The sequence below is a fragment of the Poecilia reticulata genome, chromosome 2, assembly GCF_904066995.2.
Source record: "Poecilia reticulata chromosome 2, P_reticulata-male-v2, whole genome shotgun sequence".
Lineage (NCBI taxonomy): Eukaryota > Metazoa > Chordata > Actinopteri > Cyprinodontiformes > Poeciliidae > Poecilia > Poecilia reticulata.
This window is the reverse complement of record NC_088831.1, coordinates 32,871,600-32,891,955: the sequence shown is the minus strand read 5'-3', so window position 1 is coordinate 32,891,955 and position 20,356 is coordinate 32,871,600. Positions and strand designations below refer to the sequence as shown.

At 36.3% G+C, this 20,356-nt stretch overlaps 1 long non-coding RNA gene across 2 annotated transcripts in view; it reads left to right on the top strand.

The window, feature by feature from the left end:
* LOC103461678 (uncharacterized) overlaps positions 1-20,356 on the top strand; it is a 47,131-nt gene that overhangs the window by 567 nt on the left and 26,208 nt on the right. The window contains exons 2-5 of one of the 2 annotated variants that reach the window (XR_014086061.1): positions 31-126; positions 1,434-1,472; positions 15,575-15,639; positions 15,781-15,885. This is a non-coding gene — a long non-coding RNA (uncharacterized LOC103461678). The remainder of the gene's footprint in view (positions 1-30; positions 127-1,433; positions 1,473-15,574; positions 15,640-15,780; positions 15,886-20,356) is intronic. The other variant, XR_014086060.1, reaches the window with a different exon arrangement.

Below are 20,356 nucleotides of genomic sequence, written 5' to 3'. Positions count from 1 at the left end.
ACTTCCTCTGCCACTATTACTCTTTGTCAGAGGTTTGATCTACTTCTGCATGGGGGTGGAGCTGGTGTCATGTCAGATGCATTCATAGTGGAATAAATCACAAAAGAAGCGACACTTATTTGTAAGGTGGGTACATATAAAAAACTTAAAAGGAATGCAATCACTGGTTGTTTATGTGCAACACACTTATCGCTTCTGGCTAACATCTGTTTTGACAATGAAATATGTACTTTAGCACCACTTTGTCTAGACTTTTATTGCGTTGAACAACAAGCGTCACCAAATTTTCCAGCAAAGAGTGTTTGAATGCATGGCACTTTAATAATAAGTTAACTCACATAGCAGAACCAGAGAAAACATCAACAGTGTTTAACCTAAGATAATTGGATTGCTGAAAAGTCGGCCAACGTCCTCTTTTCTGATAAAGTCATTTTTGTATTTTATTGGCAAGTCAGGGTCAAGAGTTTGGAGGAAGAGTAGAGAGCCACATAAATTATGTTTTGCTTATTCAGTTATGATTTCCTCTGCTGACGAGCTTTATTGAAATGATTTTGAGATGCAGCAGTATTTAGTACCTACCCACAATCCCAAAAACTTTGGTACTTGCAGTAATGGGTATTGTCTAGACAGAAGACTGGAAAGAAAATACCTAGGAAAGCAGACAGACTGAAGGCTATTAAAGCAACCTTGTCTTCCCCACTGCATTGATACAATAATTCATGAAAAAAAGTAGATTTGACCTGGTGCTGAATGCAGATACTATACAGGAGTTGGTCAGCCGTTCTAGTTTTTCAAATAATAATCCTCTAAGGCCTAAGGAGTTTATTTGGCATTTTAACTCATGCTAAAAACATGATGTGGAATAAAATTAGGCTGTTTTTTGCTGATCAATTATCTTATTAAAGATGCATATGTATAACAGATGAGCCTATCCAAAAAAAAAGGACAAGTCAAATACAACAGCTGAAAAGAATACTAAATAAATATAGCCACATATTGTGGATATTGCTTTGTCTGTCAGCATAATTTGACCAGACCCATTCTGCTAATTAGAAGTATGGATACTAATTTAACTTTGCAGATACAGAAGGAAAAGTAAACTCCTGCTACAGACTAAAACATCTAGAATTTGTCCACTAGATGTCAGGAAGCTCACACATTTCTGCAACAATCCTACTAACATCATGACCCTCAGTAAAACTATACAGTAGAATACAAACAGGATAAATGTGAAGGAAATCCAAAACAATTTCAGTATTAAAATGTGCCTATGATGAAAGTGACTTTGAAATATTTAAACTTACTCTTTTCACTAAACATTATTTAAGTCTTTGTTACAAAATGGTTTTATAACTCTTGTTAAAAATATGAACATTTTAAACCCGTCATGTTGCTTATTTTTGCATTTAAAATGGATTGTGTATGCCTTTCAGATTACCGTGGCACCCATAAGAGGGAGACATCCCATTAAGGTAAAAAAATTAAGGCATCCTCATAAATAAAATCTTTAGTACTTCTGTTGTTTGTTTTTTTTAAACTTCAACTGCCATTTAGTTGAACAATCGCAATAATCTCTTCATGTTTTTATAATTCTTTTGTAAAAGTTGCAGTTCATTTTTGCCTCCCGTAGCATTTGGTATTCTCATTTTCTCATCTCGGTAATGGATGCACACTACAGAGTTGTGTGTGAATGCAGTCAGAAGATGGCAATGGTGTCAGGTTATTGCGTGGCTGTCAGCGTTGGTGGGCTTGGACAGGCATCGGCTCCACACCAAGCAGGGTTCCTTTCTGCCTGCTGGAGATCTTGTACTTACTTCTTTAGTCAGCCCTAAGCCGCTGTCCCCACGCAGGGCTGCCTTCACCAGCGTTCACCTAAATCTGTCACACAGATTTGACACTGTGTCACTTGGAGTGCACTCTGAAATGACATGTATATAATGTGGAATATTGTGCACATTTACAGCCCGGACTTCCCTTAGAGCATGACCGGTTTCCTTGTGTGCATGTGGGTGTGTGAAAAAGAAAAAAACCCAAAAACATAATAAATAAATGTCTGCGCTTGATATAAAAAAAAATAAATGCATAATTACTTCATGAACATAAATTATGCTTTCATATTCAGACAAAATAATTCAATCAGTCCTACAATCAAACAGATTTTTTTGGGCACATTAGAAATCTTAAAGAGTGTATAGAAAATGTGTTTTTAAAAGCATTTAAATGAAAAAAGAAACGTGGGCTTCTTGTTCTGAAGCAGATATAGTGGGCAGTTAAGTGACTTTTAACGATAGCGTTGTCCTTACATCTCAGTACCCTGTCAAAAATGTTACTGTCAAACGTTTGCCGTGTTTAGGCCACAAACAACACAAATCAGATCAGATTAGGCTCACAGCTATTTAGGCATGAGAAATTACACTAAATGCTCTTTTGTATCCTTCCTCCTGTGCGAAAACAATTTATACCCTAACGCTTATTTTAGACCAAAATGCATTCAGTGTTATGCTTCAGAATAACACTGCTGAAAGGAATAAGAATATAAAAAATTGAAATGAACCACATTTTTGTAGATTTTGCGCATCTCAGTGTAAGCACAATGCTTAACACGTATGTTGTGTGTTTAATGTGTAGTTTCTTTTAAATCCATTTGCTAATTTTCACAGTTTTAACATATTATCATTTTGTATATTTGCACTATTTAACCAAATAATTGTTTAGTGTTTACAGCAGCAGTTGGCAAATATCCCATTATTAGGAGTAAAGTGAACAGTGCACAGTTGAATTGGAATCTTTCTATTTAATGGTATTGGATCGATTTGATTTTGATTGAGCTTTTTATTCTTAGATATGAACTGGACTTGTTTTTCTTTTAAATTGCACTGGAGTGACATTTGTTGTGAATTGGCGCTATATAAATAATCTGAAGTGAACTCAATTATTCTTGTTCTAGCTTTTACAACCAACTCAAGAGGAAGCTTCTTCCTGCACAGAAAGTTCTCAATTTGGAACAAAGAGAAGACAGTGGGACTGAGTGCCCATTTCTTCCTCTCACATGGCTTTCACTCTGTCGCTTTCTTCTGCAGTATTTACTGAACAAAATTGTCACAACTTGGCCTTGTTGGCCAGTAAGAAGGATTTCTCACTCCCCAGTCACTGTGGCTTTGCCAGACGTATTGCACAAAAAGGCTTGAAACTGGGTTGCGGTTTTTAGGGTTCTCGTGGCATAAAGTTTTAGAGCAATTTAAATTATTCTCAAAGCAGATGTGTGTTGTATCATGCAGATTGATTCAAAAAGGAATTTGGGAGGGTAGTGAAATACAACAATTCTAATCTGGCATAATGCAGTCTTCAATTTTTACTAAATTCTAATAACAGTAGCTGCTATTTTTGAGGCAAATCTATATTTGATTAGAATTTAACAAGATGTTGGCTCAGACAATCATTACTCATACTTAAAATGATAGTAAATTAAGGATTATTATAAATTTTTTTGCTTTGAGTGTTGGAACAAGAATTTAAGTTTGTAACCAGCTTAACTAGTTTAGCAACAATGCTAATGCTAAAGCTAAAGTCAAACTTGCTAGCAAGCTGGGCTTTTTAACCCTTTGGAAGCTGACCCCAATGAAATGCAAATTTGAACTTGTTGGAACAAATTCTAAAGTCTAGCATTATTTCAGTAACATTCTGTGCCTTGAATTGTTTAGCAATATTGCTAATGCTAAAGTACAACTTGCAAGCAGCTGAATTGCTTTTGGAGTGTCATTGTCAACATTGTGAAATATTAGCTGAAATTGTAAGGGAGAAAGTTTGCGCAGCACTTTGTTTGAATGGATTTGAAAAGTTGAGATTAACCTTTTATTCTTTTACTTAGTTTGCTGACTGCCCTAATGCTATATTTCAACTTTCTAGCCTTTCATTAGCATTGAAAGTCGATGTTGGTGAATACCACAGATTACTGGTTAAGTAAATGGTTTAAATGCACATTTTAGAATGAATTTTTATCCAAGTCTATTTCAGTAATATTTTTGCCATAACCAGCTTAGTAGGAGCGCGAATGCTCAAATCAAACTTGATATCAAGAAGCAATCACTAATAAATTATTTGTTTCTTTACAAGATGGAAGAGGAAAAGTTGAGCAAAAATAATGTTTGCTTAGAAATATTGATTCAAATCTTTCAAAATAAACTGGATGTATATTGTGACACCAACTTTATTGGTCTACTCTAAAACTTTGTTATATCTGTGTAAATGTATAAATCTATTTTCTATATTTTTAATCAGTGGTGCGTTTCCACCAACAGGTCTAGAAGTATCATTAAGCAGATAATCTTTAGCAAAGCACAAGTTTACATTTAAAATGTAAATTTGATAAGCCATTTTTATAAGTTATTCATATGAATTCTTTCTCTGAATGTTTTTTTATTATTGATTTATTTATCATTTGCTGAAAAAATTTGAAATGGGTTCAATTTTTGCATCTGTCAAACAGGAAATCAAAAGGAAAAGTTATCCACACAGACATCAAATCACAATACGTTGTAGACTTCTCATTTTTTAAATACTAGGCTTCACTTATAGTCAGGTGAGACTGAAAAAACTTTTTTGCCTATACATTATAATGCAGGGGATACTTCTTTTCTCACACAGGTGTTTAAGAGATCCCCTCTCTGATAAATCATGATTTGTAAACTTTCTCACAGACAGCACTGACAGGTTTCCCTTTGATAATGTAGAAAAATGGAGAAAGCGAGAGCTGGGCTTAAGTAGAGCTGTGATTTAGAGCAGAGAGATGCAGCATCTCTCCCTTCCAGTGGAGGCCCTCCTGGGTTTGATTTAATTCTCTCCCCGCACTATTAAAAAGGCCTTCCACTACCTTCAGCGCGTGCACCTTGCTGTCATAACTGGCACAAAATCATTAATCAATGCCGCTTGTAGCCAGTGCGACTAAGGCCCTTCGCAGTGTATATTTTTCCATTATTGATTGTGTGTGTAATGCATGAAGAAGTACAAAGATAGGTGTCCTCCTGTGTTGGAATGACCATATTAGGCCATGAGATGAGGGAACTATCTGGGCTTCATGTAGCACTTATCATTCCTGTCAAGAGGAAAACTTTCTTCTCAAAGTGTTTCTTAATTTAACTGTTGCATCCTTTTTTTCCCCTGCCTTTTGCTTTTTTGCTTCCTGAACTCAACAATGATCCTGTGCTGGATGTATGATGAGCAGTTATTTGTTGCGATAAACTGAAAGGCGCTGAATGTCAGTGTGTCCCCCCTTTGTTGTTTAATTTATTTTCTTTTCAAAGTGAAGGGAGGTGTCCTTGCTGTGAGAGTTAGTCATTGATGTGGCTATAGTTAGTCTGTCCCCTGCTGCGTCTGTCTGTTGGAGACGCTACTTCCTCTTTCCTGCTCGTTTGCCCAGAGACGCTCACCTCAGTTTGTTTGACTGCAGCTAGAACGATGTAGGGTGGGCTTCATGAAGAACAAAAGATTATAGACTGTGGACAAATCTCTGCAAAACAAAGCACACTTGACAGACACTGTTGGAAGGTAAATGCAGTTTGACCTGTCCTTTTTGAAGGTATTACCTGGACCTTTTTCTGTAGTGTTGAAAGTTCTTTCATTTTTAAAACATTAGAGATGAACAACACAAAAAGGATACTGGTCATTTTTATGTTCTATTTAGTTATTTCAGAAATCTTTTGTTTCTCTGTGTCTAAACTCTAGTGTTAGTACTGCAATATTACAGAGTGAAAGGAATCACATGCAATGTTTTCCAATTCTGTGTACACTTTAAACGTTCTGGTTGTAAGCTTCTTTAAAATGCTTTCCACATTGTGGTCAATAACTGATTTATTGTGGTAAAATGTTGGCAAAAGTCTTCCAGTAAACTGGAAGCTGTAATTTTACAGTGAAATCTGATGATGTTTTTGTATTCTCTTATCTTTCTCCTACCTTCCTTAGTTTTAAGATAAAGTTCAACTATTTATCTCTTGACTTCAGGTATTTAACTCTTTTAATCATGCATCTGTCTCTTTTTTTGTTCAACAAATATATAACAGCATCAGAAGAAATGTCCCTAATGATGGTCATATTTGAAGTTGAACATATCAACACATTTTAGTTTTAAAATTCCAGGAACCAGTTTTATTGAGTTAAAAACAGTTTTTATATGTGTACAAACTCGAATGTCGAATGTGAAACCAGTGAAATAATAAATATAATTTAAAACAAGAAGTTGTTATTTTTGCCCCTCTGAAAACAGACAGAATTAAAAGGTCAGGGTTTTTTTTGTTTTTCAGTGTGAGATTATGCAACTGCAATAAAGATGAATTTATGTTAAGCCACACATGATGCTAATACTTGTAGAGGTTGCTGTATATCACATAGGAGGGAATTCAGCAAAAATAAATAAGCAGTGGGATTGCTTTATGTTGATCGTATCGTTTAATAACGTTCATTTGTTACATTTAGACAAATAATGACTCTAAATTGTTTTATCAACAACTGACTAATGGGTATGCAATAGATAAGCCCTCTGGTCAATAAGCTTAAAATAAATGGAAATAACATATTATGGGATGAAAGCCCTTTACCACGCCCATCTCAAATATCGATGCTTACAGTAATTTGTCCCCATTTCTATTGACTTTGTGCTTGGCTGTCAGTAAATGTCGCTATGAGAGCAAACGCTGACAGATTTTAGGGGGGCTTTCTGCAGAGATGATCCAGATCAAGTCAGCGCACCCATCAGCTTAAGTTTTTTGGGGGAGTGGCTGCAGCTTTCACTTCAGCTTGCAGGCGAGGGTCAGGTCACAGATCAAATGTGTTGTCGATCCTTTGGGAAGTTCAGCAGAACCTGAAGATGCTGATCAGAGCTGGCAGGGGGTGTTCTGGCATGCTAATTGTGATTCATAAGTCAGTTAAAAAGAGGAGTGGCTTTTCACAGCAGCTTGAGTGGAGAGTAACAAACCTTGACATGGTAGAATTTTGCAAAAGCAGTATGTGAACCTAGAACTAAGGTTATTAGATAATAAGACAATTGAATATGCTTCTTGTAAAAAATGTTGTCTAACCCTAACCCTTCACATTTACAAAAACAATTCAAACTTCTTGATTATTTTTTAATATGTTGTCATATTACAATCTCACACTTTAATGTATTTTATTGAGATTGTATGTGATGGTTCAATACAAATAAGGCATAATTGTGGCGTTAAAGAAAACAATACATATGCATCTTTTCAAACTTTATATGATTTTAAAATGTACAATGCATGATGACGCTTCCACCAAAATGTTTCTCAGTGGGGATGATGTGTTTAGGGTGATGAAAAGGATACAAAGGTAATTATTAAAAAAAAAAAAGTCTCTTTCTGTTTTCACCAGAAAAACTGTTTTCTTTAGTAGTATGAGGGCTTAATATAAATGCATAACACACTTGTTAGGTTGTTTTGTAAAAAAAAAAAAACAAAAAAAAAACCAACTATTAAATAACATGTCAAATGAAATGACAATTATATTCTATTTTGTTATATGCCAAGCTGGTAAAAATAAGTTTAAGTTTGTGGTTGCAACATAAGAAAATGTCTAATAGTTTAGGACATTTAGTACCTTTCCAAGGCACTAAAGAGCTTAAATGCATGCATATCTCCTACCCTGAAAGAATTACCGTGCTGTGAAACAGCAAAGACTTCTACTTCCCTATTTATTTGTGAAGATCTATGTGAAAATGGTGTGATGTCTTTCCTGGATTTTATCGCCTCTAAATCGCCGGCTGGAATGCATTGCTAAGCCCGGCCTCCGAGGGCTAGCATATAGCTCTCTCTGCAGGCTTTGTACAGGATGAAGAAGTCATAATCCTCAAACAGACTTAAATTCCTCCAGAAAGGCTCTTGATCCTGAATCCACTCATTTTCTTCAAACAACTTAGCCCAAAAGAGAAGGGATATTTGAGCACGGCTGAAATCCTTGATTGAAATCTGCGACAAGTGGTCACAGACAAGCGCGCATCAATACGCACGCACGCACAGACGCAAATAAACCCCGGCACACACAAATACATGCGCGCCTCCCTGACGGTCGCCAGCTGCCGGTGGAAAGCCTGCACCAGGTTGTCGAGTGGGCCTCTCTGAGCTCTCATTAAAAGGTAAACTTCTCCGAGGCCAGAGAATCATGTCAATCACAGGCTGCGTTCCTACACCAGGCCCAAAGCCTGTGCTCTCCACCCTGTCAGATGCCGTTATCACCTTCAAAGCCACATCAGAATGCTGTTTGTTCTGCGCTTTAGTTTCACCCACACAGCAGATTCAAAAAGGTACAGGTCTATTTGATAGTGTATATTTCATTGCCGGAGAGAGAGACTGTGTTTGTCTTGCTGTGTTTGTCAGCTCATATTTGAGCTGAGGGCTCCTATTAAAACTAAACACCCAACCAAAAGAATATTGCCACCGCTGGGTTCTTTTAAATCGAATATTGAGCCCACGGAGAGCGAAAGCAATTTAGTGGTAGTTTTTATGAAAAAAAAAAAGAGAATCTCTGCTGTTTCTATTTACCCTTCGATTCTCACTTATTTACGCAAAGCACACTCCCTTAACATATTTCATATATTGTAATAATTACATTACTTACCCTTTTCGCTTTTTCCCCAAAATATTGCCTTTTAAGTGAATTCGCTTATTAAATAAATAAATGTTTTTGAAAGTAGGAGTAATTTTATGGAGTGGAAATAATAAAGTGTAGTCGGTGCAGACTTAAAAGTATAAGATTGTGTGTATTGTTTGAAATGAATGAGACGTTACTGCAAAGGAAAAAACATCAGCAAGTTTCTTTTGTGGTTAACTGTGAATACCATAAAAAATTATGTATTCAAAGCAATTTATAGCACTTCACCAGGGGTGTCAATACTTTTTTTTCCAGACTTGTTTTGCCTTTAAAATATGTCAGTGTATTTTCAGTACTTTTATCTTAACCTTTAATAACCTTCATTTGTTACCTTTAGACTAACAATAGAATTAAATCGTTTTATTAACAACTAACTAATGGGCTTATCAGTAACCAATAAGCCTCTGGTCATTAAAGTTAAAATAAATGGAAAGAAACGGTTGCATGTTGAAAGCCCTTTATTACACCCATTGTAAACATTGATGCTATTGATTTTGTGTTTTTCTGTCAGTTAATGCCATAATGAGAGCAAACTATGACCGATTTTCGGAGAGCTACGTTTCCATTTTTGTCATAACTCCGCTTTTCATGTTTTTAATTATTACTCCAATGTTAGACATAGGTAAGTAGCAATTTTCTGGTTAATGGGGATAAACAGACATTTCCATTATTTAAATTGTGTGTTCTCTTTGCTTTCCTGTGATGAAATAACTGACCTCTGTGTCACGTCATCTTAACAACCCAGGGGAAGAGAAAGTCATGGATTATTTATGTATTAAAATTCTTTAAAAAAAATAAAAATAAGCAGAAATGATTGAGTCACATTTAATTAATAGGAATTAATAGATATACCAATGATGGTGCATGTTACTTAATCAAACAGTGGCTTCTTTGTGTAATTTTTAATGACTGAATAAATTAAATCAAAGTGAAGATTTTTCTGAATATTACAGTAAGATTTTATAAGACCTGCGGCAGACTGGCGACCTGTCCAGGGTGAACCCCGCCTCTCGCCCAGCACGTTAGCTGGAGATGGGCACCAGCAACCCTCCCAACCCCCGCTAGGGACGAGGGTGTATGGAAAATGGATGGATGGATGGATTAGGATAAGACATGAGAGGATTTCACTTTTCAAGAACTTTTAAATAACAATAGAAATATATATGAGCCTCTGAACAACCTGATGAATAGCAAATGTACAGTAGGCTATTTATTCCTAAAATCTGTGGGTGTAGCACCAAAAGTATGATGAATAAATCTCAGTTCAAAATAATGACAACCAATTTGTCAAATATGTTAATCACTTAAACCTTACATCTAAAGTGTATTTTAGATGTACACAGCCCCTTAAAGTACATTTGTGTAGATCTTTGTTAGTAACTGTCATCTGCTTTTCATACTTCTAATTATTGTTTGGGTTTGTTTGATAATGTTTCTGTAAATCTTCAAATGACTTCAATATATTTGTGTTACTGGTGTTTATTACTTATATCTGTCCTTTAGTCACAGAAATAATCAATTTTATAAGTGCCTTAGTGTTTTAATATATTTCATAGGAAGTACATTATCCATATAAGATCACAAATCATGTATGTCATCAATGGCAAATGCTCACTAAAGCACATTGGTCTGACCTATTTGTCCACCTATGGAAAAAAGAAAATGAAACGGAGAGACTACTTCAGCCATTAGTTAGTTTGCTGGACAAACTGCAGAATCTAACTCTATAGGTCGCTGGGGAAATAAAGAGGCACTACTTATGTTCTTATTGACCTTGATGCTGAAACCATTGCTGTTTGCTCTTTGGCCAACCTTAAACAACAGATACACACTCACACACCCACACACAGACGCATCTGAAGATTTTGCTTGCATGTCGGACAGAAATACATAAAGTGATTGAGTGACCAATATTTTTTGTACTGTCAGGAAGTTTTGGCAGGAGATGTCTTCTTTAGCGACAGTATTATTAAGAACCTGTCAGACTTAACAAACTAATTATAACTGCTTGAACAAACTCTGTTTTGTTTTGTTTTTTTTTATAACTGGCTTCTCAATTTGCATCATAAATGTGTTTTTAGTTGTTTCTTTGATGCTGAAAAACAAACCTTAGAAAACAAAGCCCCAAAGTGTGTTAATTAGTATTCAAAACAGCAGCAGAGTTGCTTTCTATTCACCAATCTATATCTATATAACAGTCTGAGAGGTTTTGTGATAGAACACCATGTAAACAGCCCATTACTGCAACTTGGACTGATTAACATATGATTGTAATTCATCATATCGTGTGCAGCTGGTGACATCTTGCAGCAGCATTTATTCTGTGTTGATACATGACTTTGGTTTCTTTTTGACAACTCAAAAACAAACAGATTGCAAGCTGTCGCTACATTTGTTCACCATGAATGGAGAAAATGAATCGGGAAATCAGGTGCGCCAGGTGATTAGCACCATCATGCCTGAGATCCTCATGGAATCAAGCTGAACACCGTGTGTGTTTTTTTTTTTTTTCATAAACAGAGCAACACTGTGGCAACTGCCGGAGTGATTTTATTCAAACACATCTAACAACTGCTCTGGTTATGTTCAGTTTCTTGTGCATATCCATGTATTCTGTTTAAGCTATTCACACAAAATATGGATATTAAATTTACTGCGTGTGACTAATGGTAAATAAAACAGTTGCCTGGTCAACCTGCTATAACTTTTAAAGCAGTTAATTTAATCACCTTTTGGAGTAAAAGTCAAACATCTGGGGTATTTGCTGATTTTTCCATGTCTGCCCACCTAACAAATATAAGACTTTGTGCAGCCTTTTGCAATTAAAACTAATTATTTGTTCATTACACAAAATCCTCTACAAAGAATCTGCTTTATTCCAGATTGTGATCTTGGTGTTATTTTTTGCATAGGTAGATCTTATGATGAGATTTGGGCTTCAGATAAGGTGTGATTTAATCAAGGGCTGTTGGGTAGGTCTGTATGATGTTTAGTATTACAGGGTGATTTGAATAAATTGTCATGAAAACAGCAGTACTGTTTTCTAGTTAATATTGTGCTGCTCTCTGTAGATCTGTCAGAAGGTTTTGACACAGTCGACTGTTTTGCCTCAAAAGTTGGTGGATATTGGAAGTTTTGGAAACTGATTGACAGAGGACAACATGTCCTAATCAGTGGCATGTTTTTTAACCCTTAAATGTTGAATAGTGCAGCCCTCAAGGGTCCACATGTGCCTCATTTTTGTTACAATTTACATAGATAACCATGTGTCAGAATTTAACTGATGCCACTTAATTTTATGCTGATGACACAGCTTCATTGAGAGACAACCCATCAGAACTACAAATGGTATGGACTGATTTATTCTGTGCTAATTGCATATTCCTTAAAATTTGGTTTGTGATTTAAGAAATTTGAAGTTCTTGGTTTTCCCAAAGGTCTTGTCTCATCATGTCCTTATGCATGCAACATTATATACCTTATGCTGTAAGATGGATGTGTTGTCACAGCTCTGTGTCTTGGACCAGAACGATGGCAAAAATATTAAATTGAGGCTGCACTGGATAAAAAAAAAAAAGTGTTTCTATAGTTCTTTCTGCTGTTGTAAATCTAAATCACATTTCTCCCTTGACGGCTACAGTAGATCTAACCCTCTAAGTGGAGCTGTTTATGGTGTTGTGCAGTGTAGAGTTGAAGCATAAGGGTGTCCCAAAGGTTTGTTGTTTAGAGATTAGATTGAACCAAGTGGCTCTTGCTCCTGCTCATGCTCGAGGAAAGCCAGTGCTCCCTCTTAGAGACCACAACCTCTGAGCTTCGATTTGCAGCAGTGCGTTCACCTTCATTTCCTTCTGTAGAATAACATTGTTGCTGTTATTTTCTTGATGTTTTCTGGGAGTTTTCCTGCTCATACATATATCTTTTTATTTGTTACTTCAGCACTCCTAGAAGAAAATGGGTTATCTGACACAGAAGGGGAGACAAAAAAAGCTCATATTTATGTTTTCACTTGTTTGATAATTTGCACTAATATCCCACTTCACTAATCCTTTCTCATAATCCTAAAAGTGGCATGCTTCGTATTAAAAGTTTCTTGCCTTTAGATTGCACTTAACTAAACCACACTTTTAGAATTCTTTTTTGGCTGTAATTTTTAGTTTGATAGATGCTTGTCGGTTCTGTGAGGGAAGAGGTTAGCTGTCCCCGTTAGTTTTGAGCAGAAGGTTTAGGAGGGAATCCACTGAAGGCATCTGTCAGTGAGGTAAAGAGCACTGACAACCATACATCATCTCTGCCTGGTGCAAGGCCCCTGTATTTAAAAGAGTACTGCAGTCAAAAGCCCATAAAGTGAGTGACTCCTCTGGAGCATCTGCCACTGCATGCAGAGAGAAGATTCAATGTGAAAAAAGGGAGATAATGTGCTCACTCACTAATGGGCACCCAACTAGACACAGGCTCATTTTTCACATCATGTCATCTGTAGGGTTTGAATAAAAGTAATGGTCACAATGAGCCTGGATCTCTCCCAGTCATTATGGCTTTTGCTTCCTCATTTTTATTTGTGTTGACTTGTACAGTCAGAGAGGATGACAGTCTCTGGGCCTGTGGATCAGTCAGATTGATGATTCTTGCTGCTCCCCGCCGCTGCTGACAGGTCCCTTCTTTCTGCCAGGCATATGAGGCCAGAATGCCGCACTACGTCATATCAAATGCTGTAATCTGACAGAATAAAAGGATTTGCACACTAGGGACATCCCAATCTCTGTCTTTTATAATTTTCTGACAAAGACAGAAGGGGGGTGAAGGGGCTCCTACAGTTTCGTGTAGCAAGAATTAGTGTCAGTCAAAGTTAAGTGGTTATTTTAAGATGAATAGGAGAAGGTTTCTGTGTTATGTTTTAGCGCTGGGCTTCATGATGCTATGCTAATGAGGATAGATACTGATTGGTCATTGGATGTATTCATTTCCTAAACATTCAGAGTCTAAGGACACGACACATCTAAATCTGATTATTCTGAAAAGGTTAGTATGTAATTAACGCAAAGATTCACTGCTGCTGCCAACTGTGCTCAGTTTAAGATGGCAATAAATGCCCAAATGATGTTTTCATCTTTAAGACACATTCACTTATCTACTCGTCATGATTTAATAAAAATGTGCTTAACTGATTTATTATTATGCAGTGCCTTTTAAAAATATTCATACTTCTGGAGCTTCTACAGATTTTTTTTCACATCATACTAACTTTGGTTTATTTAATTAGTTTTTGTCTATAACATAAAATCCGATTTAGTGTACAGTTGTGAAGCAGGAGGGAAAAGTAAATGGTATTCAATATTTCTTAAAGAAAATGAAGTAGGACTTGCAATTATATTTAGCAGCTTTACATTGCTACCTCAATATAGATTCAAGTGGGGAAAAAAGACAGTTCAAAATTGAAGTTAGAAATAACTCAAAAGCAGGGTTAGGTTGTAAAACAATATCCAAAATATTACTTAATTATTCTACAGAGCACTGTTGATGTCATCATTTTAAAGTAGAAAGAATATGGCACAACTGCAGCCTACCAAGACATGGACATCCACCTAAAGTAACAGCCTAGACCAGGAGAACATTAATCAGAAAAGCATCCAGGAGGTAACAGCAGCCTGCCGTGGTAACTTTTGGGCAGCTACTGTATAAATACACACCTCTGGTGGGAGAGTCTGTTATGGAAGAGTGGCAAGAAGAAGTTTCATTTGCCACAAGACATGTTGGAGATAAAACATTGTTGAATTGGAATGTTCTGGGCTGCATGCAAATTACTATATGGTGGGGGAAAAAAAACAAAAAAAACACTGCACCTCACCTTGAACACACCGTTTCAATGTTAAAGCCGGGGGTGGTCGAATGATGCTGTGTGTGTTTTCTCAACAGAAAATCAGATCAGAGTTAAAGAGAGGACAAATAGAGCTTAACACAGGACAATCCTGGGAGAAAATGTTTGAGGCTATAGAAGACTTGAGACCGGACAACATCCTAGAAGGACAATGATCATAAACAAACAGCCAGTGCGGCATTGGAATGATTTAAATCTAAGCATGTCCACGTGTTCAAATGGCCCAGTCAAAGTCAAAACCCAAATCCAGTTTAGAATCTTTGGCATTAATGTTTCTCTTTACACAATTATGCATTACTTTGTTACTTTGTTTTGGTCTGTCACCTAAAAATTCAGCAAATAAATGGAAGTTTGAAGTTTTAAGGAAATAAAATGTGACAAAAGGTTACCTCGACTACGGTGAGGTAAGGTTGTCTAAATATTTCTGCATGGGACTGTTTATAATGTCTTTTTTTTCCTGCTGTGTTGCATATTATCTTCGAGGCTTTCAAAACCCTCAGTGTTATATAATCTATATTTTCTGCTTCATCAAATGCTTTTAGGAGAAAAGAACTGTTTTGTGTCAACCCTGATAAGAGTACGGATGTGAAAACAAGTGATTTCCTTATTGGGTTCAGGAGTCAAAGGCCTTCTTCCAGGGACGTGGGCTTCAAGAGCCCAGAAGATTAAGACATATATTGGATTCATGATGGAGGCCACAAAGTTCATTTTGAAAATAAAACAGAATATTATTCACAGTCCTTTTAAAATTCAGATTGCCAGCTGACCCATGACTTGGAAGTAGTGCATTACATTTTCAATGAGCTGACGCTCTGTCACTAGCAGGAAGAATCCCATTTCCTGCCCGTTTGCCAGGGGAATTATGGGATTAAATCAGGAGTAGTTTAAGGAACTATGAGAGGAACAGAGATACTGTAGGATAAAAAATTTTGACATTTCAGAATGGGCATTTCCTTTCTTTTATGTCTAGCAGTTTTAGTGCGGTGTGCTAATTTTTTTTTAAGTAATTTTCTTCTATTTTCCTTTTTCGCCTTTTTTCAGTGTCAACAACATGGAAGGAGGTGAAAATCACGTTGCTTTGTAGGGAGCAGAAAAAAATCCCACCGGTAATATTATAAAAGACACATGCACACAGTTCTGCCTGATTTTCATATATATTAAAATCACCACCTTCAGTGGCATATAAAATTCTACAAACCACTAACGCCTAAGCTTACTGTTGAAATGTCTGTTTCCCTTTGATTCAGGTTTTCCTCTCTGTTTTCTGACCCTGCAAAGAGGTGACCAGTAATCTTATTCACACACTGCTTCCATCACAGACCTCTCCATATGCCTTACATAAGCCAGTAGAGGTAATATTGACATTGCTCAGCTGCATTAAAAGTTGCATGTCATACACAAATATTATGAAAAGTTAACGCTTTCTTCCAAGCTGCACCCTCTAAGCTGCCTGCATAATTAAAAGCTTCATTTAAACCCTCCTCCACAACAATGAGAGTCTGTGTTTATATAGACTACTTGCAGAAATCTCAATATCATATCTATCCAAATTTTAATTTTACTCTTACAATATTGAGAGCTTATATAGATATTGAGTAGCTACTATGCATCACAATATCAGAGTTAATTTATTTCAGTAATTCAATTCAAAAAGGCAGACTCATTATTTACTATATAGATTTGTGACAGTCCATATATTTAAGGCTTCTAATTTTGATGACTATGACCAACGGATAATAAAACCCACCATTCAGTTTCTCGCCATATTAAAATACTACATCAGACAAAAGAACATGGATTTTTAAAACAGAAATATTGGTCTTGTATAAAAATTCTGAAAGACAGGAAGGGCTTGACCTATGATGACCTCACAAACCAGCACTAATCACACAACAATTTTAGATATACATTTTGTTCAATTTGATAAACATGGCTGTTGGCTGGATAGGACTGCACAGCACACAATGGATTTAATGTCATTGCATGATCAATGACAAAAGACTGTTTGGAATCCCAGTATTGTTCTCTAGTGTTTTCCAAGAATCATAAATTCACACCTTGCATGCCAATGAGATATCCAGCCTGCTGGGTGGAGTCTCACTGTAGTCGATGCCCAAAGATTAAAGTGGCAAGTAAAAGGCTGAAAAAAAAGAAGATTGAGGAAAGTGTGCATTTGTCACAATAATTTCCATCATCCTACTGCTTGAAAACTGTCAGATCAGCATTCTTCTCCATAATGGTTTGCAACAAAACAAATACAACTGCATTTTTTTTTCCATGTAAAAGCCCTCTTTTTTTATTTGCCCTATGCTGTACGCTAATATAAAAAAATATACATATTTTGTTTTTTCACGAGTTGTAAACCAGATTTGAATAATAGATATTATTTGAATAACAATAAATAACTTAGTTTATTTTGCAATAAAATGAGTTTTGGACACTATTCTAATTTACCGAGATGCACCTTTACACCAAGTATAACTGGTCTACAGACATGGAGGAGGGCTTGCATTTACACTGCATTAAAGTCACAACTTAAGCATGGTGCTGAGCTCATTCCCATAGCACTGCCATCCAACCCCCATCTCTTTGCACCGATGCCTGCCTCATCACTCCACACAAAATATCCCACCCTTAATTGGTCTGTGCTCCTCCAACATGTTTGTAATGAAAAAAAGCAGCACATAATTCTTAGTTTGTTGGCTGGCAGAGCCCAATTTACAAAAGTGGAGGTTGGTGATAAGCAGAGACAGTATGGCTGTGGAGTGCTCAGAACAATGAATCACCCTGCTGCCAGGGTTGAGCAGAATATAATTGAGTCCAACATCTCTGAGCACTTTCACCATAATTAATGATAATCTGTAACAGAGGAATCTGAGATTCCAGTTCACAGAACTGTTTAATTAGGCCCAGTAATGAAAGCACAGGCACTACAAGAATATGGCCGGCCTCATGATTAATGATTTGTGCTACTGAACACAAAAGTGCTGCACCGTTAACTCCAATGGATGCTGCTATGTCTCCCTGGCATTTACAGAACACCAAAATACATACGGAGCTGTTTGCCTCCCCTATATGAAGCACTATATAAATACTTTGGGGGGTGGGGGGGTGTTCTGTGCAGATATACTTGTTTTATAATTAACATGTTCTGGATATCAAAAATACTACTTCAGATAGAATTTATCCTAAATACCATAGATGAAGCATGTCTTTTTTTTTTTACTTTTTTTTTTTAGAATCTGATTTTCTTTATTCTTTTTGTTTTGATGTCTGCTACTAATGTTGATTTTGGAAGTCAGCTTATCTGTCAAGATTTCTCCTATTCAGGTGATTAGGCAACAATTACTTTAATTAATCTCTGCACCCTCTCTTCGCACAACCAATACATGTTTTACTCTGCTTTTTGAAAATCAGAATTTTACTGTGACGTCTTTACATTATTGTAAAATGACGAAGAAGAAATGACTTTGTAAATATTTTTCTCCCTCCTTATAATATTAACTCTAATTCAAAATCTAAAACTCATCAATTAAACCTGAAATGGTCTGTTCTTCACTAAATAACATTTTTTAAAGAGGCAGTATTGTGTGTTTTCCAACCACAGTGTTAATTGTGCCATTTTACAGCACAATCAAGTAACTGCTGCATTAAGATGTTATAAAAATTATGTAGACATAAAATATGCCTTAAAAAATTTGACTTCATAATTTAACAACTTGAAGTTTGGACCTCTGTCTCTTTAAGAAACGTTTGCTTCTTCTGTCTCCATTTTCAGGAAGTCATCACAGCACCTCTCCTCAATTTGCCCTGTAATACTGTTTTTACCAGAAATATTCATTGATTGTAAAGAAAATATGGAACAATTTACGATAGTTTTTAGGACCACCTCGGATTGGATCAAGTACAAAATCTGAAAAAACTGAAGCTCAGCTGAATTATTTAAAGCTGAACAAGGACTTGTCACAAATTAAAAAAAAAAAAAGAAAAGAAAAGCCTTGTGAAAAGTTTGACAGCTTTGACAACACTGTGAATTCATACAGTAATTTTTACTAAACTTCTTTGCCCAACAGCTTTGATTGCTGTTCAGCTTTCATTCAGACAGCTGAGCAGCAGTGTGCAGCATCAGCTATAGAAGAGTGCTACACTCTATCTAGCTGGAGAAAATGTCAGCCGCTGTAGGACTTTCTCTGCCATTTCCCATAAAAAAAAAAATTAAACTATAGGACGTCATAACGGACATTTTTCTTTTAGGTTTTAAAACCACAAATGTTTAAAGCCTTAGTACAGAACCTGTAACTTGTCCATGTCTTATGCTTACAGCTTTGTTTAGACATAATTAGCATCTTGATATATGTCCAAATTTCGACCACACTAGTGTTGATTAATTACCTTTAATTATTAGTTCACCATAACTAAAAGTGTTGGGAACTACATTGCATGAGAATAAAAATAAATCTATAAAAGTTTGTAGTTGCTGCGCTGAAATAAATATGTTTTCCTGAAGAGAAAAGATGTTTTATGTGTTTTTGAAGCTATATTTCCAAGTACATATATATTTGTTTCCTGAACACTAGTGGTAAGAAAAGATTGGCATGTTACAGGAAAAAATGTAGTGTAAAGTAATAAAAGAGCCACATACGAATTGAGGTCTTTTACCTAAAAGTATGGATTGCATTATTGAATGAAATGCTCCAGCTCCTTCTTATGCCTTGCAGGCATCCTTGTTGTTATTTTCCTGGTAGTATAGCCTATATCGTGCAACTCCACAACACATCAGCATCGAGGGCCTAGCCGAACAGTGAGTGCTGGAGTGGTTCCACATTTTTAAATGAATCTCATGAAATGCACAGTAATACAGTCACACTATTACAGAAACAAAATAAGATTTTGTTTGGCGTGAATTGGATTTATACCTAAAAAAGCTATTAGTCACTCCCTGTCAGTTTACTGACTGCTGTGAGTTGAACGTTTCTGTGTTAGACCTCTGAAGTTAAATTTCACAGTTAGTTACATATTGTAAATGTATCGCTTCCTTTGCTGGAAAAAAAATGGTTTGGTAAATCAAGACATGGTAATGGATCTAACAGAAAGATTAGATCATTATAAAATAGTAAGAACAATAGGTTGTACAGCAAAAGGCTATGTGTTTTATTCATCAAACCTCAGAAAAATGCAAAAGTTTCTATCAAGCGGACATACAGTGTGCCTTAGGAAACGGCATTGTGAAAAGCAGCGGGTGTGGAAAACCTGACACAGGAGCTCAGCCCTCATAAATCTATGACAAAACTTTACAAAAATAAGAAAGAAGACATAAAGAAGAAAAGAAAAAATAGATGTATTTCGGCTAAAGAAATGACTGCAGTCACCCATCCCCTTGCTCTCCCATTTCCCATGTCGAAATCTTGTTTAGTTCTTTAATTCTACAGTTTCTGACCTGGATCTGGCCATCGCTGCACATGAAAGAAATTACAAAAGCCTCTCAGTCACAGCAGCCCAGCTTCCTCCTGCACCGCAGCATTTGTCATTGCCAAAACAGCAGAGTTTAATTAAGTGTTGTGAGCAGCCTAGTGAGAAACACACTTTAATTTAAACCTCTGAACATGCTCCTATTGGTTCTTTACCTTCTCAACAATCAGCAGGGTATACGGCATAAATTTCTATCTCTCGAGGGGGAAAGCAGCTGCTGCACCTCTAGCGATTCATAAACGGCTTGCCTCCCCAAGAGCAATCTCTCTTACAGCACATTTGATCATAACTCTGTTTGGAACCGTGAGCAGATGAATGTAATAATTAATGTCCCTTCTCAACTAAACATTTTAT